At 49.6% G+C, this 27,905-nt stretch overlaps 1 long non-coding RNA gene across 1 annotated transcript in view; it reads left to right on the top strand.

The window, feature by feature from the left end:
- LOC122682135 overlaps positions 1 to 21,149 on the top strand; it is a 163,502-nt gene extending 142,353 nt beyond the window's left edge. The window contains exon 3 of the long non-coding RNA XR_006337226.1: positions 21,011 to 21,149. This is a non-coding gene — a long non-coding RNA (uncharacterized LOC122682135). The remainder of the gene's footprint in view (positions 1 to 21,010) is intronic.
- The last annotated feature ends 6,756 nt before the right edge of the window (positions 21,150 to 27,905 follow it).

Raw genomic sequence — 27,905 nt, 5'->3', positions numbered from 1 at the left:
TTTATTGTCAGAGTCTGTCCTTATAGGGATGGGACCATGACTAGTTCACTGCTCCCCTCCCCATGCCCAGAATGGTGCCTGCCATCTACATGCTTGTTGAATTGCGTGAATTCAGCACTGCATTTCTATGATGGACAGAGAACAGTGAGGCGCAAAGCGATTGCTTTCACTGGGGCTGAGAGGAAGGGCTTCAGAGAGGAGGCCATTTGGAGTCAAGTCCTGAAAGAAACGACCGCAGAGATGACAGGGTTCAAATGATAGATTTACCAATTTCCCAGCAGAGTTAGGGGAGTTAGGAACATGGGGCAACAAGATCAGCACTGAAGGTCAGGGGCAGGCGAGGATGGGGTGTTGGGAGTGGGGAGGAACCATCTGAGGGTGATCCTACCTGAGAGCCAGGGATGGCCAGGCCTTGGGGAGCTGCTGCAGTCTCCTGTGACTTGATGCCATAATGCCCGGTGCCCTCACCTGGGCTGCCCTCTTAAGGGATGCTCTAGAGTTGTCTACATCAAAGGGTATTCACTGGGAATTCACTTCTAAGAGTGCTGGCTTCCTGAGACAGCTAGGCCATCCTCCTGATGAGGACAGAGGCACAGCACAGAGCTCCTCAGCCTCTTGAGCTTCTGTGGCCCTGATTTTATATGGAAGACTGATCAGATCCTGACAGCCACCTGGACCCAGGAGGATCTCAAATGTCTTCTTTTGGCTTTGACTGGTCCCTCTGCTTGTGATGCCACTCATGCTTTCTACTGCTGTGTCCTACCCCAAACTTACTGATGTCAAGCACCCAGCTGGTTCGGCTCACAGGTTCTGTGGTTCAGGAATTCTGGAAGGGCCCAGTGGGGACAGCTCTTCTCTGCTTCACCATATCAGGAGCTTCAGCTGGGATGACTTGCCTGGGGCTGGGGGATTCTACTTCCAATATGCTTTCTTCACCTGAATATCTGGTACCCCAGGCAGGGATGGCTGGAGACTGGGCTTAGGTGGGACTGTCACAGAGGACTTACAAATGGTCTCCATTACTGGAGTCTGGGGTAGTAAGAACTCTTACTTGGATACCTCCTACCACGTTGTGATTGTTATGAACTCCTTCCCGGCCTCCAAATTATTGCATGGCTTAACTCAAGCTGCTTAATCTCCTCTGAGGCCTCAGTTCCTCATCTGTGAAATGGGGATAATGATGGTGCCAATCCCATAGGGTCTTGGTGAGCATTAAGTGAGAAAATGTATACAAAATACACGGAATAAAATCTCAGTGCTTATTAATATTGCCATTGCTTCCTCACATTTAATGTGTGGAAGTAAATCTCCATATTTCTTTAGCATCTAAGGATCTCCTTTTTTACGCTGAATGTGTATGGAGAGAGAAAGGACAATCTCTCTGGGATCTCTTCTTATGAGGACACTAATTCTATTGGATCAAGGCCCCACCTTTATGATCTTATTTAATCTTAACTACCTCCTGAAAGTCCTATCTCCAAAAACAGTTGACCATCAACGACTTCTGGGGTTAGGCGCACTTTCAACCATACAGCTGAAAATATGAGTATAACTTTATATACATATATATAGTTATCATAGTATATATTTATAGAAAGAGTATATTTCTATATATTTGTTTTATTTTATCTCTCTGTATATGTAATATATACATAAATATATATATATTCTTGTGTTTGAGCAGTCTATTTTAATACATATTTTTCTTATATATATATAAAATATATTTCTCTCTGTGCATTGTGCATGCATGCCTAGTTGTATCCAACTCCTTGCAACCCCATGGCATACCAGGTTCCTCTGTCCATGGTATTTTCCATGCAAGAGTACTGGAGTGGGTTGCCATTTCCTTCTCCAGGGGATCTTCCAAACCCAGGGATGGAACCCACATTTCCTGTACCTGCACTGGCAGGCAGATAGTTCATCCCTGTGCTACCTGAGAAGTCCCATATGTCTCTCTCTATATAAAGAAAAAATGTGTATTAAGAAAATAGGACTGAACTACCCAAACCCAAGAATACACAAATACACAGCTAGTTAGTGGCCAAGCCAAGCTATGAATCCCAGTCTGTCTTACTCCAAAGTGAATTTGGAGGGGGAAGAGAGGAACTATTGCAGGATGGGTATCAGTTCAGTTCAGTCGCTTAGTAGTATCAGACTCTTTGCGACCCCATGAACCACAGCATGCCAGGCCTCCCTGTCCATCACCAGCTCCTGGAGTCCACCCAAACCCATGTCCATAGAGTCAGTGATGCCATCCAACCATCTCATCCTCTGTCGTCCCCTTCTCCTCCTGCCCTCAATCTTTCCCAGCATCAGGGTCTTTTCCAGTGAGTCAGCTCTTTGCATCAGGTGGCCAAAGTACTGGAGTTTCAGCTTCAGCATCAGTCCTTCCAATGAACACCCAGGACTGATCTCCTTTAGGATGGACTGGTTGGATCTCCTTGCAGTCCAAAGGACTCTCAAGAGTCTTCTCCAACAACACAGTTCAAAAGCATCAATTCTTCAGTGCTCAGCTTTCTTTATAGTCCAACTCTCACGTCCACACATGACCACTGGAAAAACCATAGCGGACCTTTGTTGGCAAAGTGATGTCTCTGCTTTTTAATATGCTGTCTAGGTTGGTCATAACTTTCCTTCCAAGGAGTAAGCGTCTCTTAATTTCATGACTGCAGTCACCATCTGCAGTGATTTTGGAGCCCAGAAAAATAAAGTCAGCCACTGTTTCCACTGTTTCCCCATCTATTTGCCATGAGGTGATGGGACCGGATGCCATAATCTTAGTTTTCTGAATGTTGAGCTTTAAGCCAACTTTTTCACTCTTCTCTTTCACTTTCATTAAGAGACTCTTTAGTTCTTCTTCACTTTCTGCCGTAAGGGTGATGTCATCTGCATATCTGAGGTTATTGATATTTCTCCCGGCAATCTTGATTCCCGCTTGTGCTTCCTCCAGCCCAGCGTTTCTCATGATGTACTCTGCATATAAGTTAAATTAGTAGAGTGACAATATACAGCCTTGACGTACTCCTTTTCCTATTTGGAACCAGTCTGTTGTTCCATGTCCAGTTCTAACTGTTGCTTCTTGACCTGCATACAGATTTCTCAGGAGGCAGGTCAGGTGGTCTGGTATTCCCATCTCTTGAAGAATTTTCCACAGTTTGTTGTGATCCACACAGTCAAAGGCTTTGGCATAGTCAATAAAGCAGAAATAGATGTTTTTCTGGAACTCTCTTTCTTTTTCAATGATCCAGAGGATGTTGCCAATTTGACCTCTGGTTCCTCTGCCTTTTCTAAAACCAGCTTGAACATTTGGAAGTTCACGGTTCACGTATTGCTGAAGCCTGGCTTGGAGAATTTTTTTTTTTTTTTTTTTTGGCTTGGAGAATTTTGAGCATTACTTTACTAGCGTGTGAGATGAGTGCAATTGTGCGGTAGTTTGAGCATTCTTTGGGACTGCCTTTCTTAGGGACTGGAATGAAAACTGACCTTTTCCAGTCCTGTGGCCACTGCTGAGTTTTCCAAATTTGCTGGCATATTGAGTGCAGCACTTTCACAGCATCATCTTTCAGGATTTGAAATAGCTCAGCTGGAATTCCATCACCTCCACTAGCTTTGTTCATACTGATGCTTCCTAATTGAAGAGGTTTACATGGTGAGAAACTGAGACCTCCTGCCAAGGATCAATATCAACTGGCCAGACATGTGAGGGACGCATCTTAGACGTGGACCCACCAGCCCCAGTCAAGTCTTCAGATGATTATGACTCTGGCCAACATTTTGACCATCACCTCATGAAAGAGCTTGAGCCAGAACCACCCACCTAACCCACTCCTGAATTCCTGATTTCAGAAACTGTGTGAGATATAAATATTCATTGTTTCAAGCTGCTAAGTTTTGGGTTAATGTATTATGTGCAATAGATAACTAATACTTACTGTTCCATGGTTTTCTAGCTGTTGAGACATCCGAAGCATTTCTGACTCCTGATCCTTTCTTGGATCTATTTGTTTTTTCCCTCTAGTAGCTGGTTAGATCGTCTCTTTGTATCCAGAGTCCTGATATTTTCTTAACATTTCATTATAATATGCCTTGTGTGAGACTATTTTCATCCTTTCTATACATGTTTTCAATGGAAACTCATATTCTTCAGAGCTCAGAAATTCTCTTGGATAATTTTAGTAACTTTCTTTCTCTATTGTTTCTGTCCTCCTTTTCCAGAATGCTCATCACTTGGAGTCTGGACATCTTTGGCTGATTCTTTAATTTTCTCATCTTTTCTCTCTTATTTTTTGCTTTGTCTTTTTGCTCTATTTTCTGAGGAGTATCCCCCTTATATTCAAACTCTTCTCTGAGTGTTTTATTTAAACTGCTGCATTTTAAATTTCTAACACCCTTTTGTATGTGTTCAGAATGTTCCTTTTTATATCATTCTACATTTGTTTGATGTAGAATGTCTTTTTTCTTCTCTCTCTGAAATATATATATAAGATAGCATACATGTATATATATGCATATATATATATATATGTAATTTTTTTGGTAACAGCTTTACTGAGATATAATTCAGACAACAGACAATTCACCCATATCAGTATACAATTTCAGGGTTTTTAGTATTCCACAGAGTTGCACAATTGTCCCCACAATCAATTTTAGAACATTTTTCTCACCCTCTAGAAGAACTCTGCACTTTTTAGTTATGACTTCTCAACCCCTCATTCCTACTCTAGCTTAGGCAATCACTAATCTGCTTTCTGTCTATCTATATTTTCTGTTCTGGACACTTCTTATAAATGGGATAACATTTATAACATCTTATAAATAGGAATTGATGCTTTTGAACTGTGGTGTTGGAGAAGACTCTTGAGAGTCCCTTGGACTGCAAGAAGATCAAACCAGTCAATCTTAAAGGAAATCAACCCTGAATATTCTTAGAAGGACTGATGCTGAACCTCCAATACTTTGGCCACCTGATGCAAAGAGTCGACTCATTGGAAAAGACTCTGATGCTGGGATAGATTGAGGGCAAAATGAGAAAAGGGTGGCAGAGGATGAGATGGTAGGATAGCATTGCTGACTCAATGGACATGAGTTTGAGCAAACTCTGGGAAACAGTGAAGGACAGGTAAGCCTGGTATGCTGCAGTCCATGGGGTTGCAAAGAGTTGGACACAACTGAGCAACTAAACAACAACTCACAGGCTGATTTTTTGGGGAATAGGATTGTTTCTGTTTTTTCCTAGTTGCTTCTCATTCTGCATTTATTTGCCTTTATCTCCATCTTCTACATTAGGAGCCTTTCTCAGATGTCTGTTGATCCTTAGGTGCTTATTCTTATTAAAGAAGGAGGCCCTAGCTGGCTGATTGGACACTTTGAGTGTGTGAGTAAGACTTGTCATCTCTGAGCTTCTGCGTTGGGTAATCTGTGGCTTATTTGGTAGAGCAACTGCAGAGAGCATCATTTTTAGGTCTGTGTTTTTGGGATGAATAGACTCCTAGAGGAGATTGTTTCAGTCTCCCACCTGGAGGTAGAGTTTTGGCTGTCAATATTCTGAGAGTCAAATGGGAGAACAGTATGGGGAGGTCTACACATCTAATGTTAGAAGTTCACTTGTTTCCTCTATTTTTAGTAAGCAACCATGCTCTCAACAGTGCCTGCTATCATTTTATTTTATTTTTGGCTACACAGCATGGCATGTGGTACCTCAGTTCTCCAACCAGGAATCGACCCCTGCAGTGGAAGTGTGGAGTCTTAACCACTGGACTGCCTGAGAAGTCCTCTGGTGTCCTTATTTTAGAGATTTTTTTTGCCTAATACTCTCTGGAGAAAAATTCTCCATTCATCTGCTGAGACAGGACAGGGGCAATTGCTTCTCTGTGAAAGCGTAGAGAAGAAGCTTTAGAGATCTCACTGCTTCTTAAAGATATTTTAAACCAATTTTATTTATATTTTTTCAAGAAACATATAACCACTACTATGTTCCAGGTACCCTTAAAAATTTAAAAATGGTAATTTTTTTTATTGCAGTGAGAACACTTAACTTGAGATCTACCCTCTCAATAGATTTGGAGTGGACAATACAGTATGGTTATCTGCAGGCACAATGTTTGACAACAGATCTCTAGAACTTACTCATCTGGCACAACTGAAATTTTATACCCATTTGTTAGCAACTCCTCATTTCCCTTTTCCCCAGCCTCTGGTAACTATAGTTCTATTCTTTGCTTCAGTGAATTGGACTATTTTTTTATACTGCATGTAAATGGAATCATGCAATATTTGTCCTGTGGCTAGCTTATTTCACTTGACATACTGTTGTCAAGGTTCATTCATGTTGCTGCATATGGTAGGTCCTTCTTCTCTTTATCAGGTTGAATAATATTCCATTGTATGTAATAAATCACATTAAAAAATTCACCCATCGGCTGATGAACACTTAGGTTGTTTCCATATCTTGACTATGGTGAAAGGTGCATCAGGTGGATTCTCAATCCTCTCTACTGCTGGCTTAGGATCCAGTTTCCTCAAATGTGTTAGTTTGGTTCGCTTAGAGGTAGGCACTATGATTGAATTAAAGGTAGGAGAGGTTTCTTGGTGAGAACGCCTATGAGGGAGAAGGCTGGGAGGGCTGTCAGGCCATGAGGCAGTTCTAACCTTTTTGGAAGAGAGAGGGAAGGAAGCATGGTTGGGTAGTGTCGACTAAAAAAAATGTACAACGTGAGAGTTTGAGTTAAATTTTATTTGGGGCAATATGAGGACTGCAGCCTGGGAGACAGCACTTCAGATAGCTCTGAGGCCACTGTTCCAAAGAGGTAGGGAGGAAGCACAGTTATATATGTGATTTTGGTAAAGGGGGAATACATGCAATCAAGAATATATTTTTTGTAGAAAAGTGTCCACTGGTCTCATGAAGCTTCTGCTAGTCATGAGAAACAATGGTCACCATGAAGGATGTTAGTGTTCTTCTAGATATGAGGAGATACAAGAATCGGGCTCATAAAATCAGCTCCGGAGAATATCTAACCATCTAAAGACCTGTCCTGCCGGTTTTCCCAGAGTACAGAGTGCCTTATTTCTGCTCTCCACCCTGAACTCCGACGTGTGTGTGCCTGTGTGCGCCAATGCCCAGTCTTGTCCGGCTCTTTGCGATCCCATGGGCTGCAGCCCACCAAGCTACTCTGTCCATGAGATTTTCCAGGTGAGAATACTGGAATGGGTTGCCATGCCCTCCTCCAGGGGAGTCCTCCCAACCTGGAGATCAAACCCTACAATGAAGGTATCACAGGACACTGTGGCAGAATAACTGAGGGGCTCCCAACTCAGCGTCTGGGGTTCATGAAAGTCTTCTCGGAGGGGAAGTTTGAGCCTCAATGGACCGCAGATGCGGAGAAGGGTATTTCAAATAGAGGAGATGTGTTTAGAAGCATAGTGTGAAATGCAAGAGTGCACTCTGGAAGTCCTGAGCATCTCAGTGTTACTGGGACATAGAGCACAAGGACTAGAAGTGAGAGATGTGACAGACCTGATCCTGAGGATCGTGGATGTAATCAGGAGCTGGGGGCTTGTTCTGAAGGTGCTGGCTTGTCCATCCATTCCTGCTAGTTTGGGCAGTTCCCTGAGACTGTCATTACCCAGCTCCCTAGCATCCCCTCCCCCAACGCCTTTCTGGAGATCTTGCAGATGCCCAGGGTATTGGCTGGCTGTGGACATCCTCCCACGATGGTGGGTTCTATTACTCTCTCTTGTTAGATGAAGCTGGGGCCATCTCGCCCTGCCTCCCTTCCCTAACTAGATAGTCCAGAAATGTTATCCTTGTGTCGGCATCCTGTCTTTGAGAAATCACATTCCACACTCTTTACCTTGCGGGAATCAGGAGGCTGGGACCCCCTGCAGACCCTGCTTTGCTATCTGGCTTTGGGGAGAGAATGCCAGCTCAGATTTCCCCAAGAACCCCAGGAGTCACCTGTTTACAGGAGGGGTGTTGAGAAGGAAGGTGTGAGGGGAGTCAGACAGATCTGGTGCTAATCCTGGCTGAGGCGCTCACCTGCTGGGTGACCTTGGGCAAATTCTTTCTCTAGTGAGCAGGCACTGGCTGGTGCCCTCTCCATCACAGCTATATGCTGGGTTCTGGGGAAACAAGACACTCTAGGGGAGATAGACGGACAGAGTAAGGGAGGGTCAAGGCATCGTGTTAGCCCCGGAAGACTCAAGCCCTTCAGAAGGTGAGAAGAAGCTGGAGCTTGAAGAGGTCATGTAACTCACCCTAAGTCCCTGTAGCTCTCCTCTCTGACACCGCAACCACTGTTCCCAAGGTTTGCCTAGTCATGCCATAGCAAGAGTGCAGTAGCCCACAGTCTCACTCTCCACACCGCTGGCTGCTTCCTCCTGCCTGTGGAAGGACCGGAAGTTATCAGTGAACCTGGAGGGATGGTGGATGCCCCAGACCTCCAGGTGGACCCACCTGGAATGGGCAGGGAGGCTGTGTTGGTGGCCTAAGATGTTTCCAGCCCCTTTTCTTTCTTTCCCCGCAGGACTGTGGCTCCCTTGCACCCGAGGCCCTGGCTGGGTGGTACCCACAGTTATGGTCTTTGAGGGGTACCGCTGGGGCTTCTCTCCTTGGCACATCTGAGCAGCGGGGCTGGGCGTGTGTGCTGGGCTGACAGGAAGAGTTATCTGCAGACAGCCCCTCGGCCTGCCGGCTTTCTCCTCTGCAGTCCCCTCCTAATTCATTTTCCGCCTTTAATGTACTGTTGTGGAGCTTCCTCTCCCATTAGGGCCTGTAATGCGCACCGATTCCCTTCAGCTTGACTGCCCTTAATAGGCAGCGTAAATAGAATTTAGTGTGGCGTGCACTAACATCTCTATCCATTGTCCAGAGATTAAATACTTGCCACCGATGGTTCATGCATCATCAGCCTCGGGCCCTGTTTCATAGCTCCCAACCAAAGGAGGATATTAAATTAATTTGCAGGTTGCTTTAGCAAAACCTAACAGAAAAAACCTCCATAGGAGAAAGAGGGGGCTTGAGGTGTCTGCCTACCATCAATCACAGGTGGGGGTGGGAGTTATTAGAAACCAGGGATGGGGTCCTGTCTGTCCAGGGCTGGGTCCACGTGAGGGCTGCACTGCTTGGCTATCTGCTTCGATCATGGTCCCCAAGCCTTGGTCCATGGCCAGCCCTTCTTTCAGCTTTGGAATCTGTCTGAGGATTGAGAGAGGGATGGAGAAAGGGGTGTAGGAACTGGGGGTCTGAGTGCAGGATACAGCGGCTACTCACTCCTTCTTAGTGTGTGAAATGCCCTTGTTGTCCTGGTAAGGGAGATTCTGGAACCATTTTTTTAACCTTTTGAGATCCCTTGGCATTTCTTCTTATTGGGAGCTCTGCTGGCCGGCTGTGGAAGTCTGGGATGTGAAATCCAGACTGTGAGATAACAGGGCTGAGGGTCAGCATACATCCTGCTTCTGGGGTCCAGTCGAGGCATGTACCGGCCTATTTGCACTGGACGCTGGTCTGTGTCATGAGTCAGAAGAGACAGACCTGCAAACAGACAATGTTGATCCAGAATCCCTGTCTCGTGGGCTCTGCCTACCCGGAATCAAGGCACGGGGTAAGAGGAGGCAGGTCAGAGGGGTTTGGCTCACTTGAGCATGGTTGGAAGGGAAGATGCCCCCAGTTGGTGAATAGACCAAAGAGGACAGTCACTGTCCCAACAGGAATGGTGGATACAGGGCTAGCATGCTTCCGGCCTCCACACCGGTGCCCTGGCAGATGTCCCTAACCAATGCCTTTCCCAGGAGGCCTTAGTCACACAGCGCACAAAGGCAGCCACCACTACTGGCCTGTAGTTAGCACAGGAGAGTGCTACCTGGACTCTTGAGCTGCAGACAATCACGTGTAATCGGGGGCACCCCTGGCAGACTGAGTAAGACCACTCAGGATGACCGAGTTTGGCCCGAAAGCCCATTTTTCCTTAAGGGGACTGATGTGTGCACATGTGCGCAGTCGCTCAGACGTGTTTGACTCTCTCTGGCCCCACGGACTCTAGCCCGCCAGGCTCCTCTGTCCATGGGATTTTCCAGGCAAGAATACTGGAGTGTGGAGCCATTTCCTCTTACAGGGGATCTTCCCAACTCAGGGATCAAACCTGCGTCTCCTGCATTGGCAGGCAGATTCTTCACCACTGAGCCTCCTGGGAAGCCCACACGAATGGATAAAAACTGGCCAATTATTTGTTTAATTGCCAGCCAGGCTCTTGTTTCTTCCCAGGTTTGAGCAGTGTGGTGGATGTGGGGAGACTTCCCTGTCCTCAGATCTTAGCAGATGTTTCTAGTCCCTCACTCTACCCTTCCCTGCATCACGGGAACGTGGGTCCCTGTGGTTTTGGAGGCATGGTGAGGAGAGGGTGGGGTCCTCAGCGGCGGCGTGAGACTCCACTCTGGGCTGCCAGTTGCTCCCTGATGACCCCCTGCACCAGTGGCCTCTGCTCATGGTGGTTTATTAATAGCTTTTAACACAATCATTTGGACTAATTGAAAATGGGAGTGATGCTAATATGCCCCTTGCATTTCATTCCTCTTTTATTTCAAAAGATGCTAAAAGCATTTATCGAGTTGTTTCTGGGGAAAAGAAAGGAAAAGGTCTCCCCTCTGGCCATTGCAATGGTGTGGTCTCCTGCCAGCACCCTACACGGGAGTTCTTGTGGTTTATTAGTGTGATTTAAGGTGTCCAGGTGACCCCGTTATAAAGCCATCAGCGGGAGCTGCTCGGATAGAGCCTTGGCTCATTGGTAAGCTCTGCCTGGTCCTGATGGTGGAGAGTGGGTGGGACAGGATGAGGGCTTCACTCTGGCCCCTCTGTGTGGTTTGGGTGTGATGGTGGTACAGGCACCATTATGGGAATGAATTTTTTTTTTCTTGCTTTTTTATCTTTCCGGTTGGAATTTAAAGTCCTGGGAGAGTACCATCTTAGGTTAGTGCCCATCTCTTGGTCAAAGTGGACAGGTTGTTTTCCATTTGCCCTCGATCTTCCCCTGGTTCCTATCTCTACCCTCCCCTGAGCCCCAGAAGGTGACCTCCAGATTTGCATGTAAGCATCCCGCTGGACTTGGCCAATGGGAGGCAATGGAGGAGATCAGAGAGTGGAAGAAGACTGAGGTTGGGGTCTCTCTTCCTCACCCCCTTCCCTTTCCGGGTTGCACTGGCTCTGGCAGTCACTGTCCCTGTCGGACTCTATCTCCTGCCGGACAGTCTCTCTCCACAGTGCCAGCTGTCCAAGGAGGGGAACAACGTCCCCTGTGACGTCAGCCTCTTTTGTTTCCTTACACCATCTGTACTTGGACAACTGTCCGTTCATTAAATACTCCTTGTTTGTCCTGGGGCTTTGATCCCAGTTATCACAGTGGAAGATGATCACACTTCCTTGAAGAGAGATACTGATGTTATCCCAGTAAAGGAGAGTGGATGTAGGATGGCCCTCAAAGCTTCAACCACCCTTCATATTCTGGCCTTACTCTTGCCATAGACTGAGCCCTGGGTCTGACTTCTCCTTTCCCATGGGTGTGTAGTTTTAAGGCTAAGGCTGAGAATGGCCCTGGGCTTACTCTGTCCCTGGCCATCTGGGGACTGATTCTCCTCAACCAAGTCTTCATCCAGCTACTGGTTCTCCAGCCCTCTTCCCAGCATGAGGACTGTGTGTCTGTGGCCCCAGCTGGGGACAGCTCTGGCTCCCCAGAAGTCATCTCCAGAACCACTCCACAAAAGCTTTACCTCCATCTATAGTTCCTTCTTAGACCCTTCCTAAGAGGGCCTATTCCAGTCTGAGCTCATCAGAATAAATACTGGGTTGGCCAGATGTTTTGTTCAGGTTTTCCATCTTATGGAAAAATCTGAATGAACTTTTTGGTCAACCCAATGCTATGGCCTGGGAGCTGTTTCCAAAATCACTTCTACCCTCAGAGGATCAACGTTTGCCCTTGCCAAGACTTTCTGGCTGCAGAATAAGAGCAGGGCTTTCCAAGGAGATCCCTCTGATACCAACACAGGGGTGTGGATGAGCGGCTGGCTGTTGACCATGTAGCCATAGCTCAGGCTGTGGGTTGTGTGCACATACATGTGCCTGAAAGTGTGTGTGTGTGTGTGTGTGTGTGTGTGCGCGCGCGCGCAGGAGTGTGTGTTCTTGACAAGAGATCCTGTAGGAAGGGGAGAACTCACCAAAGGAAAGCTCTCTGGACTCATCTTCCAGGGAAAGGAGGTTCCTAGGACCCACCATCCTAGATCTTACCTCATCCTGGACTGGGGAGGCAACTGAAGATAAGATGAGAGCCCCCTTGGAGCAGAGAGAGGCTGGGTCCAGGTGCCAGATGCTGTGTTAAGCTCTAGAGGAAAAAGGTTGGACTTGGATACTGGCTAGTATCTACTCTACTATTTACTCCAGAGGTAACACTGGACTTGAATATTGGCTACTTCTAACTTGGCAGTGACTTTCAGGTCTTCTTGGGTTCTCAGTATCTTTATCCATAATGGGATCAACATCCTCAGACAGTCTTGAGATTCTGTGGTCCTCTGACTGGGGGAACCTGGGTTTCTCAGCCTTGGTGCCATTGGCATTTTGGGCTGGATAATTTTTTGCCATGGAGGACTGTCCTGTGCATTGTAGAATGTTTTACAGCATTGCTGGCTTCTACCTGTGGATGCCAGAGCACCCTGATCATCAAAAATATCTCTAGGCCTTGTCAAATGTCTCCTAGGGGGCATTGTTGTTACCCTGACTGAGAACCGCTGGTCTAGAATGATCGAAGCTCACCATATAACTTGGCCAGGAGTTTTCCCAGGGCTGTGTTAGTGAACAGACTTGGACTTGATTATGGGTCTTATGAGCCTGATTCTGAGGCCTGGGGCTCGGCCTGCCTTGTCCTAGCCTCACGAGGCAGTGGAATCACAATCTCAAGCCTTTCCAGCTGCAGGGACTGAGGGCTCATTTATTCTATGATCAGATAAGGTCTGAACCCGACAGCTGGACTCCCAGCCCTGTGGTAGATGACACAGTGAGGTCACACGGGCTAACAAGAGCAGAAAACCATTTCCTTTCCTCCTTCCCCAGGGTGAAGGGGCAAGGGGAGGAATGGTGTTTTCTGAGGCCTGTGGGGGTCAGAGTTTTGGAACCCCTCCTCCAGCCCCCACCTAGACCCGTGGCTGGAGAGGAACGCAGCCATGGCTAGAATCCCTAAGGGCCCCTAGTCTTGGGCAGTGCTTTCCATTGCTGGAAGCCAGCTCCCAGCTGGAGGGCAAGGGAGCTCCTCAAGCATCAAGTGCAAGGGAGGGCATCGAGCGTCCCAGGGAAGGTTGGAGATTAGACGTGGACAGCAGATGGGGGTGGGAAGGACAATTGTTAGGAAAAGGAACTCATGGATATTTGTCCAATGCTTAGAATAGCCCTTAGCATATAGTAAGCATTTGCTAAATGAAGCCTTGTGCTAGACTCTGGGTACAACGCACATTAAATAAACCTCTGCAGCCTCTCCTAGGCCCAGGGCTGGGCTCCCCTCTGGGAAGGTGCCAGGCTCTTCCTTTGGAGTTGTGAGAACAGCCTGGGTAGGCTGTGGTTGGCCCCCACAGGGAGACCTTAGCTCAGGATGTACCCCTCCCCTCCCTTACAGAAGTAGCCATGGAAGCTCAGCTTGGGCCTCTCCACCGGTGCCTGACACAGTCATCTGGATTCACCCACGCTTCCCTTGGCCCTGCCCCGTCTCCCCCACCTCTCCTGGTTCCTTTTGGTTTTGACCTCACAAGTGGGCCAGGACCCGGGAGGCCTCGAAGGCCCCGTCTGGGGAGAAAGGTGGCCCAGGCTCCGCCGTGCCCTCAGTCTCCTTGGCACTGACATTTTCATGATGCACAGAAGGGATTGTCCTCTGCTTTTGTGAGTCCCTTTCGTGCAGCCCTGCAGATACGGGATGGGGAGCCACGTCATGGCTCCTGTGGGGCTTGAGGTCCTAGCTGCCTACAGGAGTGCCCTCTCAAGGGACCTAGGGTCAGAGGGGTTGCCAGAAAAGCAGGGAGAGGCAGAGGGAGTGAGGAGGCAGCATCTCATGAGCTTTCATGCTTCATCCTTCATGGCTCCAACCATAGGTTGCCTTGCAGGTGGAAGACAGGCTTCTCCTACTCCTGGGGCCTATCACCAGGAAGAGATCTGGAGATGCTGTGAGCTGGAACCTGAGCCCCTTTCTGCTCAGATCTGACAGAGGCATTGGAGGTGGGGGCTGGGCTCAGAGAGGGGAAGGTTCCTGGTCCTTTCACCTCCCCACCCCATCCTCCATCCACAACACCCCCACCTCCTCCATCCACAACAAGCCTCCATTTGGGCTTGTTTCCTGTGTCTAGTGGGCTCCTGGGAGCCCTGGATACTCTTGCAGATCCAGCTTGTCCTGACTCTCCACCTAGTGTTGCTGGATATGATAAAGGATGCTGGGACTTCCCTGATGGTCCAGTGGTTAAGTCTTCCCATTCCAATATAGGGAGGGTGGGTTTGATCCCTGGTTGGGGAGTTAGGATCCCACATGCCTCATGGCCAAAAATATAAAACAGAAGTAACATTATAACAAATTCAATAATGACTTTAAAAAATGGTCTACATCAATCAATCAATAAAGGAGCCAAATTAGAACTGATTTTGGATAAAACAATGAATCATTGTTTAGCATAAGTATATCCCAAATGTTGCACGGGGCATATTTATGCTTGACAATGACTTGTTATTTATCTGATATCCACATGTAACTGGGTGTTCTGTTTTTTTTGTTTTTTTTTAATCTGTTTTGCTTAATCTGATAATCTTGCCCCCACAGTCTCTGGCCTACTTACCGTCCCCCTACTGGCCCCCAGAAGTGGGGATTTCATGACATCCTCCTCTTCCTCCATGGCTCCCTTACAAGTGAGGTCCAGGATCTGAGCTCAAAGAGCTCTGGAGAGGGGCCATTTCAGATCCAGGGCTGGTAGGCTGAGACCTTGGCCTTCGTTGCTATGTAGGCTTCTCTCTAGCTGCGGTGAGCGGGGGCTACTCTCTAGTTGCAGTGCCCAGGCTTCTCATTGAGGGGGCTTCTCTTGTTGCAGAGCACGGGCTCCAGGGCGCGGGGTTCAGCAGCTGCAGCACATGAGCTCGGTAGTTGCGGCTCCCCGGCTCTAGAGCACAGGCTCAACAGTTGTGGTGCGGGGGCTTGTTTGCTCTGTTGCCTGTGGGATCTTCCCAGATCAGGGATTGAGCCCGTGTCTCCCACATTGGCAGGAGATTCTTTACCACTGAGCCAGCAGGGAAGCCCTCTGGTTGGCGTTTGTCAGGTTGGGGTGGTGGAAGCGTGTGGAATGGAGCTGGATACTGCACAGACTCTTGAGCTCCGACAGCACAATGACCCTTCGAGCTGCAACCAGCATGGGAGGTCTGAGCTTATGCAGACTCTGCGTTTAGCACTGGACTTGCCTTATTTCATTCACCCTCCCACAGTTCTGCGAGGCTGGCACCGAAAGTATCTGTGTAATATAGGAAATCAAGGCACAGAGAGGTTACCGGGGCTCGGGCTTCTTGTTTTCCCAGGGTATCATCAGGCCTGGGGTCACTGCAGGGCGGGGGCCGCAGCTCAGGAAAGAGGCTGTCTTGGGAACATTTTTGCATGCCCCCACCCCCCGCCCCATGCAGCTGTGTAATGAGCCCACATCTGTTCCCACCACATGTTGCTCAGTGCTACGCAGATGTAAAGTCTCAATTTTTCTAATTAGCAGCAACACGAAGTCTATCTTCATTTTCTCCTCCCCTCCCTCTAATAAACGTGATATTAACAAGGTTACACGTCTGCGTTTTTGCTGGTGTAATTGAATCAGGTTGCAGATTTGATTAGTGGGTGTGGGGCACTGGGGTCTGGTCAGGCTGAGGGGCTGGGGGAAGGAAGGGTCTGGGTCCCAGCCATGGATGGACCTCAGGACGGAGAGAAAGAAGGAGAGAGAAGAAAGCGAGAGAGAGAGAGAAAGGAGGGAGAGGGGGAAGAAGAGAAGAAGAGGAAAGAGACAAGGAGAGAGTGGGAGAGACAAAGACAGACGAAGATGGGTAGTGGATGGAGAAAGAGATGGAGAATAAAAAGAGAATAATAGGGGAGAGAGACAAAGATGCAATGAGATGGAGGGGAATACAGAGGGAGAAAGATACATACAGACACACACCCAGAGCACATGAGCAAGCAAGAGACAAAGGGGGAGAGGAAGACAGAGATGCTAAAGGCCAAGGAGGACAAAGCAGAGAGGCAGGTACCACCGGGCCCCTGCTCAGAACTTTCTGCAGAGGTACCTGGGCAGAACCCACCTCTGGAGGGCCTGGATTGAGGTGGGACAGGCAGCCAGAGCACCCCCCACCCCCTCATACCCCCATCTGAGCCTGAGAGCTGCAGGCAGGAGGAGGGGCCCTGAATCTGGGTGCCCGAGGGCCAGTCAACTCCCTGAACTGGGCCTCACTTTCTCCATCTGTTAAAAGTGGTCTGCATCAGGACTTCCCTGGCAGTCCAGTGCTTGAGACTCTGTGATCCCAATACAGGGGATACAGGTTCGATCCCCAGTCAGGGAACTAAGATGCTGCATGCCGAAAGGCCAAAAAACAACAATAACAAAAAAGCCAAAAAAAACAACAACAAAAAAGAAAGAAAACAAGTGGTCTGGATCACAGACTCAGAGAATGAACTTATGGTTTCCAGGGGGGAAGGATAGCAGGTAGGGATAGTTAGGGAGTTTGGGACCAACATGTATACACTGGTATATTTAAAATGGATAACCAACAAGGTCCTACAGTACAGTACAGTGAATTCTGCTCAATGTTATGTGGCAGTGTGGATGGGAGGCGAGTTTAGGGGAGAATGGATACATGTATATATATATGGCTGACTCCCTTTGCAGTCCCCCTGAAACTATCACAACCTTGTTAATTGACTATATTCTAATACAAAATGCAAAATGAAATAAAATAGATAACCAACAAGGACCTACTGTATAGCTCAGGAAACTCCACTCAATATTCTGTAATAACCTAATGGGAAAAGAATTTGAAAAATAATAGATTTTTACATTTGTATGTAGTTTTAAAAAGTGGTCTGCAGGTCCCACTCCCTGCCCTGAAAATCTAAGGTTCTCTGGAGCTGTCCCCGACTCTGCTTTGACTGGGAAACCTCACTTACAAGAGCCTCATGATTCATGACTCCAGCCCAGAGGATCTCTACAAGTATCTCTCACCTAGGGGTCCCCTGGACAGAACTGAGGTGGGGGAGTTGGTAAACCAGTGTCTGGAATGGAATCCCCTGGCCTCCAGTGGGCCTCCAAACCCTCCAAATTGCACCCCTCTAGGCACCCCCACACTTTCAGTGGCTTCACATAGGACAGTCCAACGCTTGGGGTCACGCAGTCTCTGCCCCGCCTGTCCACCATCCTCACAGTCCTCCATCCTGGACCACTGACTGTTCCCAGAGCATCCCATGTTCTTTCATACCCTCAAGCCTTCACTCCTGCAGTTCCCTCCGTCTGGAATGCCCTTCCCAACTTCCTTGCCTTGTCCTCTGTCAACTCAGCTCAAATGTCCTTCTTACCTGGGCCTTGCCCTGATGGACCCAGGAACTGGCTTCTTCTTCTTGTGATCGCATGTTCTTTGCCTTTTATCACAGCGTCAGATTTATTTATGTGACTGCTTCTACTCACCGTTTTCCCCAGTTGCACCTGGCCAGTGTTTAGTAGGCACTTTGTGTGTGTGTTTGTGAAAGTGTGATCAGGTGTGTGGATGTACAAGTGATGGTGTGTGTGGGAGGAGGGCTGTGGCAGGGCTGTATTCCTGCTGTGACAATTTCTCCTGCTGATGACTCAGTCCCCAGGGCCTCGGGAGGCGCTGAGAAACTTCTGTCAAGGGGCAGTGGCTTTTCCCCCTTCGCTTAAATGAGATATGAATAATTGATTCGGCTCCTGAATAATTAATCAGATATTCAATAAGGAAAGTAATTGTTTGCCACATCCCTCATGGATGGTCGGGCTCAGCCGCCGCCCCACTCTGGGTGGGAGGCTGGCGGGGGGCTATGGGCCCATAAGGAGTCCAGTGCCAGCTGGGGGGAGGTCACCTTGTCCAGCCCTTCTGGCACGCCTGTCTGGCTCACTGTCTCCCGGGAGGCCACTGCCTGCCTCCACGTGCCAGCCAAGACCTGGGTCTTACGTCCTCTCACTCAAGTGTCCAATGGCCCCTGTGCCTCCCAGCTCTGCAGGGGGCCCCCTCATTGGATGCTCTTCCCTCCGGATGCCGTCCCGTCCAGTGGATGCTCTGGCCCGGGGGCTGGCCAAGGGGACTGTGGGCAGGTCTCATGTTCCCTCCTTCACCTTCATACCACTGCAAGCCTGGGTGGCATTGCCCACTTTCTGTGCCATGGGGCCAGGTGGGGACATGCCGGTGGTGCACTAAACACGGCTCTCTGCCATGGAAAAGCCAGGAGGAGGATCTCTGAGTGGGGGTCTCATGCGCCTCCTTGGGCTTGCCCTTCTTCCAGAGAGCCGTCTTCTTCTAGGTCCCCTATGGGACCCTGTACCCGCCTCTTAGGGACCCCGACTTGCCGACCCCCTGCCTGGAGTGTATTTCCCTCTGTTTCGAGGAATGGCTCCCCTTGTCACTCCAGCCAGTGGTGATGGCCTTGGACACTCCAGGGCTCACTGAACAATTTAGGGGTGCCCTGGGGCCCCAGGTCTGTCCTCAGCTGGGTGAGTCCCCTTGGGATTTTATGAGTTGCAGGTAGTTGCACGTACTTCTGTGTGTCAGACCAAATGCACTTATGCATGCCACACAGACCACCCAACCCACTCAAATACACACAGCAGACACATATACCTTACACAACGCACCAACATACACATCGCACACGTACAAATGCACCCCCACACAGAAACATACACCCTACACACCACCCACATCACACGAACCACACACACACATATCAGACACACATACAGATACACACATAACACAATAATACACACGCCACACGCACCGTGTAGGCAAATGGAAACACACACCACATACACCAGACCTACCTGGGAGTGAGAACAGGCTCATTTTTCCCGGCCTCCAATTCTTCGCGGCCACTTCCCCAGGCAGACAAGGCCAAGTGCTGGGCTCACTGCTCCAGGAGGGGCCTGAGAATGCTCGTTCTCTGAGCCCAAGGCAGGGAGGGCTCGGGGCTACAGACAGAGATAAAACCAGTGTGTGGGACTGACATTTACATGCTATTGGTTAGGCATAGAATAGATAACTCATGAGAGCCACCTGTATAGCACAGGGAACGCCACACAATGATTAGCAGTGACCTAAATGGGAAGGAAATCCAAAAAGAGGGGATATAGCTATACGTGTGGCTGATTTTCTTTGTTGTATAGCAGAAACTAACACAAGACTATAAAGCAACTATACTCCAACTGGAAAAAAGCCCAGTGTGTGGAGTGGATCCCAGCTCAGCTAAGAAGGGAAGGGGACCTAGGTGAGCGGAGAGAAAGAGCCTGAGGGGTTTCGATGTGTATACGTGTGCGTGTGTGTGTGTAGAGCTGTGTGTATGTCTCCACACGTGTGCACCCTGGGTCCCTCGGGTGGGACAGCAGCCCAGCAGCCCCCCACTCACCTCCCAGAGGCCTCGCCTCTCCCATTGCTCTCTGATCTGTGTGTTTCCTTCAGGGCAGGGTTGCAAAGTCACTGCTGTCATCCTGGGAGACCCCTGGGTGTCCCCCTGTGAATACCTGGATTATGCCTGCTCGCCCAGCTTTGCCAGGCACATGCACAGATGGCCTTGTTGGGAGGCTCATGGTGGGTGGGTGGCTGGGGCTGGGCATCAGATTCTGGCTGGAGGCAGAGGGGCAGCTGGCTGGGCGGCTGGGGATTTGCATGGATGCTACTGACCAAAGGCCCCTGGGCTGTGCCCTGCCCAAATCACTCAGGGTCTGTATTAGATTGTGCTGGGGACCTCACAAGGTGACTGTCAATTGAAAATGGCACAATTTGACCGATGATAAAACTTAGCATAAGTAGTCAGGGATTTGTCCTCTCAACCAGCCACCAGGAGTGTCCCGGAATAAAAGAAAAATCAACTTTCAGGGTACCCTTTAGCCCCAGTTTAGGTATGGCAGGTGTCCCCCAGCCTTCCCCCCAAACCTGCCATTATGGGACAGTCTTGGACAAAGAATCTTTCTTGGCAGAAGTTTCATGGAAATCCTCAATGACAGCTCTGATCCCAGTCACCTGGCTCTTTTCATGGGCGATGGTAGTCTGTCCAGCTGAACAGAGCAGTGGATATTTGAGGCACTTGTTTTATCTAGGAAAGAGGATTGGGGGCGGGTGGTCAGGTGGGCCTGGTGGATCCTGAGGTCCGATTCTATAGAGGATGCTACTGATGTCTTACTCTGTATCCCCTGGGCTGACCAGAGTCCACCTGTGGCTGCAGGTAGTTCTGTTGTACGAAGGGGGACCCCTTCCAGGGCCTGAAACTGGGCTCTTGTCTAACATTCGGAAATGAATTGTCCGAGGAGACACATGTGCTGACAAAGCAAGAGATTTTATTGGAAAGGGCACCCGGGTGGAGAGCAGGAGGGTGAGGGAACCCAGGAGAACTGCTCTGCCGCCTGGCTCACAGTCTTGGGTTTTATGGTGATGGGGTTAGTTTCCGGGTGGCCTTTGGCCAATCATTCTAATTCAGAGTCTTTCCTGGTGGCGCACGCATCACTCAGCCAAGATGGATGCTAGCAAGACGGATTCTGGGAAGTGGACGGACACACGGTATCTCCTTTCGACCTTTCCCGAACTCTTCTGGTTGGTGGTGGCTTATTAGTTCTGTATTTCTCATCAGGATCTCCTGTCATAAAACTCATGCAAATGGTTACTATGGTGCCTGGCCAGGGTGGGCGGTTTCAATCAGTGTGCTTCCCCTAAGAGTTCCTTGGTCCCTTAAGCCCTATGTCTCTCTTTTTCTAGGTTTGGAGCTCTCCCTGGTCCCCCAGGAACCTGTCCAGCCTCGAACAGAAGGTTCCAGAGATGTGCTCAATGACATGTTGGGGGCATGGTTTTTCTTTATCACTTGGGCTTTCTTGGTTCACCTAATAAACCACCTCATGGTATATCCTTGACTTGGGGACTCCGTTTATGGGAATCCAATCTAAGATAGGCCTTACATGCTCCAGGGCTAAGGGGAGGAGAGAGGGGGTCCTGAGCCTGTCCCTCATGCCTCCTTGACTCCCTCTCTCTGTGTTACTTCTGAGAGTTCAGATTCTAGGTGTCCTGCTTCTGACCCCAGGAATAATATCAATACCCAGAGAGCAGAATGCTTTTGCATCTGAGCTTCTGTCCCCATCAGTAGAACAAAAACCTTTTGCTAGGCTTTGAGTCTCCAGTTTTGATTTGAAAGAAGACAGTCAGTGGAGCTAAAGCAGTTTGCATTCCCCAAGGTGATCATTTCTCCCAGGCTTGTTCTCATCCAAGTGTCAATAGTAACATATCTCAATGGTCCAAATTCCTAGAGGGGCTTTTAAAAACCCTTTCAACTATTTTGACAACCCATGTCTGGCTGTCCCCTCTGATTCCAGCTGAAATTTACTGGAAAGTCTCAGTGTTCGCTTGTATGGATGGCTGGTACCTTTCACTGCCCACGGTGGTGCTGCCTCTTTGTTAGGACTGCTGCCTGTGCCTATGAAGTTTGCATGCTGCTCAGCTCCAGAGAGGGCCATTTACACAGCATGTGACATGAATGACAACCCCCTAGACTTGCACAGTGTACAGCCTGAACAACTGTACACAACACCCCTGCTCTGGAAAACAGCAGGCTGTGCTCTCTGGCTCTTGTCTGTACTCTACTTATGCTTGGATTCCTGTTCTGGTGTGGCTCCTGACAGGAGGAGAAGACAGCAACTTACATTCTGATGCCTGGACTTGGTCAAAATCCTCCCTCGAGGCTTGGAGTCCGAAGCATTTGCTGTTGCTATGTACAGGAGGTTGGAGGATCAGAGGAAGCAGGGGCTAGAGAGTGATCAGAAGGTGACCAGCCCCTCGACCCTGAGGTCAGGGAACATTTTTTAGCATTGACCTTTCAGAGCCCTCTCACCTGCTTAGAGCAGCCTCAGACCCTTGGTCCCATTTCTGAAGCCTGGGGTTGTCCCTGACTCTCTTACTCTCCTTGGATCCCAGAGGGCAGACCTCCTGCCTGGCCTTTTTCAGATTTGCCAAGACCAGGAGGCCCTTGGAAACATTTAGCAGAAAACCTGGCTCCTGGAACATTCCAGAAGTGAAGGATGCCAAAAAAGGCGGATGGCAGTATTGAAATCAGCCAGAGGAACTGCCACCCAGGACCTAAGCTCTGGGTTATTTATGCACGTTCAGAAATGGCTTCTTGCATCCGGGCGCAATCCAGTGATGTGTCAATGAAGCCTCCCCATGCCCCCTGGCCCTACCCTGCCTCTGATAACATTTACAGTAAATCTATTGCACTGACCATTAAATCCGAGGCCGCCCCGAGCGATCGCTTCAATGGGGCGCTGACGGGCCGCGAGTTAATAATAACGCAGACGCTAACCTGTTTATTGATTTGCTTTTTGTTCCCTTCATCCTCGCTCACTCCTTCTCGCTCTCCGAGGAGAAATCTTGGAATCAGTAATCAGGTGACAGCCTCGCCCCCTCCGGTTCCCAGCCATGTCATCCTGCTTAAACTCTCCGAGATAAATGAGCCCTACCTCACTGGCCCCTGCCAGCCACTCACTCTCCAGTTATTCAGCACAAGATGCCGCATCTGTCACTGGAGCCAGCAGACAGAAAAAAACATTAACACAGACGTGAAAAGCTTTTAACTTGGACAAGAGGAGCGCAGCAAAGTTTTATATTTAGCTCCTCCAGCAAAGGCCATGGTCCATCCATTAGGGTGGCTTGTCAGGCCTGGGGACCACGGACCGCACGTCGGCTCAGGATGACCAACACCTTGTCCTTGGGGGCTGAGGAAAGGACCCACGTTGTGGGGGCGGGGGGCTCTGTTTCTGGGTTAAAATAGAGATTTTTAACTTCTGTTTAAAGATTTTTTGATGCGGCCTCACATAAAACTGACCCGTTTTGTGGCCACGCTGTTGCCAATATCCACAAATAAGACAAATCTTTTTATGGAAGCCTGAAAAACTAACAAAGAAAGGGTTGCTTCTCACGAGGTGAAACGTAAGCCTTCCCAATAAAAGGGGGGGCACTATTGTTTAGTTTCTCCTCAAGAGTCAGTCGTTTCAGGCTGCGGGTTCCTGACCTCCCCTCCCCTCCTCCCTCTTCTCCCGTTCCCTTTTTCCTTCTTCTCTGCCTCTGTCTCCCTCTCTTCACAAACCACCTCCCAACTCTGAAGCTGAGCCCTTGCTGGCTCTTGCCACTTCTCACCTTCTCCTGAATTTATCTTCTCTTTCCTCAAGAGAGGATTTTTAGAAATAAAGAAATAACGTGTTTCTCAGCATTCTTGGATCCCCCACCCCTCACGCTTTCCCTCAGTTGGCACAGGCTGAGTTCCCCTCTGCAAGCTGGGATGGAAAGGCAGTGAGTGTGCATCTATGAATATATAAGCACGCACGCGCACACACACTCACACACACACACACACACACACACACACTCACACACACATTCACATATACAGTGCATTGTGGCTTCAGGACAGGAGCAGCTGCAGTGACTTCATGGAAGAGACACCTCGAATGTGTCTTGGAGGAAGCAAAGCCATCTTTTGAGCAGTGTTTGGGAGTAGCACAGGGAAGGGTTGGGGTGAAGGCTCCAGGCTGGACCCACGGCCCGGGACCAAGGTCAGGGCAGTGATCTTGGGGTACCTGAGGGGGAGGTGGTAGCCAAGTTGGGAAGGGACTCCAGGGGAGCCAAGCAGGCACGGTGGGTGGGGGAAGCCTCTGAATGTTGCTTTAGTCTGGGGTTCTCCCAAAGCAGGACTTGAAAGAAGGCGTCAGGGGCAAGTGGTTACCTTGGGACGTGAGCCCAATGGTCCCGGCCAGTAGTTGAGCATGAGCTAGGGAAGGAAAGGAGGTCTATACAGGGTGTTGCTTTGGGCAGCTGAGGCACCATCCTGCTCGGAACCTCTGGAAGATCACGTGGGACATCGCCCCAGTTGCCCTGCCCCCCTCCCCCTTCACTGGGCGGGAGGGAGCTGGAGCATTTAGTCACCAGTCTCCTTCATCACTGTGGAGGGCTACCCTGGGGTGGGAGGGACTGTGTCTGGTCCGCCCTACCTGGGGCTGGGGTCCTCAGGGTCCTCAGGGGCCAGAGAAAGTTTTCCAGAAGAGCGTTTCTAGTTCCACAGTAAGAAACCTCCAATGTTTACAGATGTGGGTAATGTACCAACGATACCAATGTACAGAAATGGTATAACTATCGGTACAACCTCCCCAACCATTGGCACATGGGCCCTTCGTTCATCCGCCAGCTGGACTCCTGAAGAATCTGGAGCAGGGATAGTTTGCGGGATGAACTTGTAACTGAGTGAAAGTTTGTGTTAATATTTCTTTTTCTCTCCTAGGGATGAGGTCATAGTCATCTTTGTTTTTTAGTGCTTTTTATGATAATTTTTTATTTTCTGGGCTGCACTGTGTGGCATGCAGGATCATAGTTCCCCGACCAGGGATTGAACCCATGCGCCCTGCACTGGGGGTAACCAGTCTTAACCACTGGACCACCAGGGAAGTTCCTCATCTTTGTGTCATATTACAGGGCCTAGGTCCTCAAAAAAATGTTGCATGCTACTTTGTCATTGTCATTATTTTAGCACTGATCTGCTTTCTCTAGGAGTTTTAGAGCTTGTGGAGGGCAGAGAGGGAGCCCCGGTCAGTTCTTGCTTCCAGAGCTGAGCATGGAGCTGTGTAGAGATCAGGTGTTCTGGGAGAGTTTATCAGAGGAAGGAAAAGTATCCAGGACTTTCCTGGGACTTGGCGAGTGGGTCAAACAGACAGACCCTGTGGATCCTCACCCGCAGGTATAGGAAGGAGGCTGTCTCAGCCCAGGTGAGCGAGGGTCCTGTCTCAGGCTGCGGGGAAGGGACGCTGGGCGGGGTGGAAGGGCAGATTGTGGGTGTGCAGAGGGGCCAGGGCAAAGGTGAGTTGGACACCCTAGGAGCACTCTTCGTGGAGCCCCAACAGAAGGAACCAGAAGCCCAGCTGTAGGCAGAGATGGAGTTCCTGGGGGCAGGAGGTCAGCTGTGGTCAGCAGCAGCTCCTTTCTGCCCACCTCTCTGGTTTCCCTCCTCCTTTCATCCAGCCTCAGGATCCCGACCAGGGCTGGGAGGATCCGAGGGCTTCTGGGTCAGCTCTGACCGGAGCCTGGCATTTTTAACACTGGCACAAGGACTCCAAGTTTGAAGATGGGACCTCCGTACCCAACGCAGCCGTTCTTTTCTGGTGTGCTCAGCCATTCCTTTTCAGCAGCTGCGCAAACTCCCCAGGCCCCTCTGTCACCCCCTAACCCCCACCCCATGAGAGGAAGGAGCCCAGAGTCAGAGGAAAAGGCTCCCCACTTCTCACAGCTCAGGTAAGATGGAGGGAAGCCATAGTCTCCAGAACCCCTTGGGCCCTGTGACAGCCTTCCCTACTGGGTCCAGACTTGGCTCAGTTTCTTGAAGGGACTTGATTTTTCAGGATGGCCGGGACGGGGGACTGTGGTAGCTGGAAACCGTCTCCAGGGGCAGGGCAGGGCAGATTCCTAGTGGTATGAGTGTTGGGGGCAGGAGGCGTCTGCCCACCCTGGAGGCCGGGGTATCAGGTCACCCCTGCCAGACGAGGTGAGTCCTTGGCTGCCGAACAGGACTTGATAGCTCTCGCTCTCTGTGTGGCGATAAAGGCTCAGAGAAACCCAGCCGCTGCGGATTGGCGTCTCCTGTAGCAGCCACAGCTGCTGAATCTGCTGTTTCTGAGAAAGTGAAATTCCAGTCCCTCCACCCTCCCCTCACCCGCCGGGCTGGCAGGGCCTGTGGAGAGGGCGTCAGCCAACCTCCCAGGCCTCTTAGGAGAAAATGAACGTTCTTGTGGAGGCAGAGACTGGATCTCCGTAGATAGGGCCCATCTGGGGACGTAGTCTAGGCCTGTCTGGACCTTGGGGTGAGGGAAGTTGCAGACTGCTTCTGCGTGTGCCCAGCCCCTGGCCTGATGATGTGAGGATGGCAGGTGGAGGGGCCAGAGGGGACACGGTCGGTGCCAGGCCCTCCAAGGACAGTGATGCCACCATCCTTCCCTCCCCTCCCACCTTTATTCTAAAGAGAAGACCAGTGTCACACAGGGAAGGGTCAAGATGCAGAGGAAACGGGCCAGAGGCCTGAAGGAAGGGGGCAGGGGAGGGAGGAAAAGAGTCTACGCAGGTGGCAAGTTGAGGGAGCTTTTGGTGAATTTCGGTGTTAGGTGTTGACGGGAAACTCTGGGGTCCTGCCAGGGTCTGCCATGTGCCTCTTCAAACCTGTTTCCTTTCTCTCCTAGACTCCAGCTTTCTTTGCCATCAGGTGGGCTGTTGTCAGCTTCCCCAGTGGCTCAGCTGGTAAAGAACCCGCCTGCCAATGCAGAAGACTCAAGAGACGCGGGTTCGATCGCTGGGTTGGGAAGATCCATTGAAAAAGAAAGGGCAACCCACTCCAGTATTCTTGCCTGGAAAATCCCATGGACAGAGGAGCCTTTTGGGCTATAGACTGTGGGGTCTCAAAGAGTTGGACACCCCTGAGCACACATGTATACACAGGCTGTTGTCTGGTTCTGGCTGATAAAATATAGGTGGCAGTGCAGATCTCTTTGAGATTTCCTTCAGTTGCACATACAGAAGTGGGATTGCTGGATTGTATGGTAGTTCTATTTTTCAGTTTTTGAGGACCCTCTATACTGTTTTCCATAGCGGCCACACAAGATGAAATGAAAGAGCATGCTTGAAATTGCCCAGCGCAAGATTTGGCGCATAGCAGGACTCCATATATATTTTTATCCATAGCTGCAGACTCTTCTTTTCTCCAGGGAGGGAGAGGATGAGGAGATACTCTGAGCAGAGAAAGCCACAGCCAGACAGAGGAAGGAAGACCCCAGGGTGCTGTGGAACTCCTGCCTGTTGGCGGTGTGTGTGGGTACTCAGTCGCTTCAGTTGTCTGACTCTTTGCAACTCTGTGAACTGTAGCCTGCCAGGCTCCTCTGTCCATGGGATTCTCCAGTCAAGAATACTGGAGTGGGTTGCCATGCCCTCCCCAGGGGGTCTTCCTAACCTGGGAATTGAACCTGCATCTCTTTCGTCTACTGCATCACAGGTGGATTCTTTACCAATGAGCCACTGGGGAAGCCTGTCTGTTGACTGGGGAGGTAGAAAAGCAGCCTTGCATACCTGGAGTCCCCAGATGGTTCTCTTTCTTGATCTCAAAGACTTTAGAGAAAACTTCCCCTCCCCCATGCTCTGGGTAGAACATTTGTCTTTGGAAGAGAAGATATAAGTAGTATACTGTTAGATTCCATCGTTAGTATTCATCTCTTAATTCTCTCTATCTTGTTTCAGCAGCTGGAAATAGAATTTAAAAACTAGCTTTGTAAGATAAGCTTTCCTCTCGCTCAGTTAGGGGTTCAGAGCCGCCAGTGGTGCATGTAAAGATGTTTGCCTATTCATTCTTGTGAGCCCTGGGATGATGGGTAGGAAGTGGCCACTGGGAAGAAAGCAAGGGTTCCCATGTGTCCTTGCTGTTCCCACGCACCTTCAAAGGGTGTCAAAAGTGATGGGCTGAATTACCTCTGCCCTTGCCTTTTAAAATATCAAGTTTTTGGCATGGAGTCTTAAAGTTGTTCCTAATATTTTGGATTTCACAGACTAGGAAATGTTAAAAAGAATAGTTTGGAGAGCTATT

Source organism: Cervus elaphus, chromosome 23, assembly GCF_910594005.1.
Source record: "Cervus elaphus chromosome 23, mCerEla1.1, whole genome shotgun sequence".
Taxonomy (NCBI): Eukaryota; Metazoa; Chordata; class Mammalia; order Artiodactyla; family Cervidae; genus Cervus; species Cervus elaphus.
The sequence above is the reverse complement of the archived record's forward strand: the minus strand, read 5'-3'. Positions and strand labels throughout refer to the sequence as shown.